This window comes from Calliopsis andreniformis, chromosome 11, assembly GCF_051401765.1.
Source record: "Calliopsis andreniformis isolate RMS-2024a chromosome 11, iyCalAndr_principal, whole genome shotgun sequence".
Lineage (NCBI taxonomy): Eukaryota > Metazoa > Arthropoda > Insecta > Hymenoptera > Andrenidae > Calliopsis > Calliopsis andreniformis.
In genome coordinates, this window is record NC_135072.1 from 11,307,832 (window position 1) to 11,311,063 (window position 3,232).

Sequence of the window (3,232 nt, forward strand, 5' to 3'; positions counted from 1 at the left end):
CGGCGGGTAGGCGGGCCCGCAGCACGTGGTCGTACGCGATGACCCAAAGCAAGGGACCCAGCACGGACCCCTGCGGAACACCGCGCACGACCCTCCTTCGGCAAAGTTTCCCATCCCGGCCGGTGTATTGTATCCACCTGTCATTTAGGTAGGACCGGACAGTCCGTCTCAGGTACGGGGGCACTCGCATATGACGGAGCGCCCCCAGTACCCTGCCCCAGGGAAGGGTATTAAAGGCGTTGACGATATCCAACGATACCGCCAACGCCACCCCATCCCTGGAGACGGCCTCCTCCGAGAGGGACCTGACGCGCACGATGGCGTCTATGGTCGAAAGTCCCTCCCGGAAGCCAAACTGGCTGGAGGCCAATCCCGGTCGCACCGTCGACAGGTGGCTCGAGAGGCGGGCAGCTATGATTGTCTCAAAAAGCTTTCCCGCCTCGTCGAGCAAGCACACCGGCCTATATGCCGAAGGCGTGTCCGCGGGCCGTCCGTCCTTTCTCAGGAGGACCATCCGCGCCTGTTTCCATACTCGGGGGAATTCCCCCATGCGGAGGCAGGCGCTCAGCAATCGCACGAACCTCGAGCTTAGGACGCCCACTGCCCGGGCCAATACGCGGCCGGGGACACCGTCAGGGCCCGGCGAAACGTTGCGTGACCCGCGACGGCGCAGGGCCCCGGCCAACTCCTCGTGGGTTACCCCCATCTCCATCTCGGACCACTCAACAGGTGGCTCCGAGGTTTCGGAGCGGGCGATCTCCTGCTCCCGGTCTATCCCGGGAAACAGGGTCTGAACCACCCGCTCCAGGAGTGGGGGATCCAAGGTCTCCGTTATGGGTGGCGCCCATGCTCGCAACTTACCCATCACGAGTTTATATGGGCGCCCCCACGGATCCCTGTTTAATTCCACGAGGAGTTCCTTCCATGCCCGGGCTTTGGCGTCCCGGATGGCGCGCTGGAGTGTTCTGCGCATCGCGCTATACTCTTCATACAAGCGCGCCACCTGCTCGGGTTCGGCCTGCCGACGTCGGCGGGCGCGGGTGTACCGACGCCGCGAGCGGACGTACGCCACACGTAACTCGTCCATTTCCCGCGACCACCAGTACGCCGCGCCCGGACGCGAGGGTGGCCCGGCTCTGGGCATGGCGGTGTCACACACCGCCTTTATAGCCCTGCTGAGCCAGGCCATTTCTCCCTCGACGTCGCCGACCGGCCCAGCCGGTGCCTCCGGCCAGGCCGCCGCAAGAGCGGCCGCCTCCAAGAGGCTGCAATTCAGCTTTTTAATGGACCATCGCGGTGGCGGGCAGGCCCGCCGGCCCCCGTGGCACCGGGGCCCATCACTCCGTGTGGAGGTAGCAGCGGCGACCCTCACCTCCATTGTTATATAGAGGTGATCGCTGAGGGTCGCCACTTCTGTTGCCACTCTCCACCCAGACACACGCTGCAGGCCGGAGGGGGTTGCCCACGTCAGGTCTATGATGGACACCCCCTGCGGCCCAACGAACGTGTGCTGCCGACCCCGGTTAACCAACCGGAGGTCCAGCCCGGCCGCCCAATCCATTAGGACCTCGCCCCTGCGGCTAGTCCTGGGGCTGCCCCATGCCGTAGCATGGGCATTAAAGTCCCCCAGGACAATTACCGGGCGGGGCATGCACTGACCGATGCATGCGGTTACCCCGCCCAGGTATGACTCATAAGAGGCGAGGTCACAGTTGGGCGACACATAGCATCCCACCACCGCGATACTTCCCCACTGAACCGCCACGCAACCCTCCCCCGTCGCTAAGACGTTAACTGGAGGAGATGCGGCCGGCCAGTTCCATGTAATAGCCACCAAGCCGCACCGACTCCCGACCCAGTCTGTGAGGTCGGGGATATTGTACGGCTCGGCGGCGACGGACAGTCCTATTGATCGCTCCCGCATGGTATGGACAAACAGGTCCTGAGCCCTGCGGGAGCGCTTCAAATTGGCCTGGAGGAGGGTAGCCATTTCTACACCGTTTCCATGGCCTCCTCCAGGCCGTTCTTACCGGACCTTGTATAGGTCTGTGGCGCTGCAGAGGACCCAGCCTCCTCTGCAGCGACCACCTTTTCCTTCCCTGCCCCGGCGGGGACTTCGGAGGACGTCGGAGGGGCGGCATTAGCGGTGTCCCCGCCGCGCTCCACCTGCCCCGCTGGCATCGCTGAGCGTGCCCTTCCGCGCCGTCGGCCCTTGGAGGGCGGGGCACAGCCCGGTCCCCCCAGTCGGTGGCCTGATGGCCTCCCCAGGTCCGCACACAGCGGACACTTTGGGGAAGACGCGCGGCACTCCGCCGCCCGATGCTCCGTGGCGCCGCACTTATAGCAGCGTCCCCTCCTATCTTCCGCCGCGGTGCACCGCTGCTGGACGTGCCATGTCTCCAAGCAGCGGTAGCACTGGAGGGGACGAGGCGCCAGGACATCGATACGGGCCATGGTCCAACCCACGCGCAGCTTTCCCGCAGCCGCCAAACTTCGGGCCGCCGTGAGGGGGCACCGCACCCACGCCGTACCAAGCGCCGTGGGTGAGCGTTGGATGGGGCCCACCTTTATGTCCCCCTCCTGACACCCTCCCTGTGTCACAATGGCGGCAGCGACGTCCCGCTGGGTGACGGAGTCATCCAACCCCGCCACCCGCATCTCCGTCGTCTTTTTCGGTCTTGCTACCTTAATCTCCGTAGCCACGAAAATCTGCCGGAGCCTCTCCGCCAGCTGATCTGCTTTAGGGGCTCCCTCCGGTCCTGGGATTTCCAATATAATCCCGCCCGTGACGGCCCGCTTCGTCCTGATCTCGGCGATGCCCAGGTCGGCCAAATTAATGCTGGCCCTTGCCTGTCTAAGGGCATTACCAAGGTCGGCGCCGGCTCCCTCCATCACGGTCAGCGCTATGGCTGCCGTTTTGGGTGGCTTTGCCGGCGCCCGACTGGGGCGGGCCGGGGGAGTCCCCTTCTTCGCCGGGCCATTGGCGGCGCTAGCGGGAGGAGCCCCGCCAGCACCCGTCGGCTGTTTCGGGGCTTTTTGCCCCACTGGGCGGGAGCCGTCAGGTTCGTTAGCGGGGGCAGCCTGTCCCGCCGGCTTCCGCTTCCGCCCGAGTACCTCCGTCCATTTCGGCTCCCGATTCGGCCCCGTCACGGCTGCCGCTGGATCCACAGACTTCCTTGCCCGGCTACCGGTCTTATCCACCGCTGTCTTTCTCCCGGCAGCAGCAGGTTTG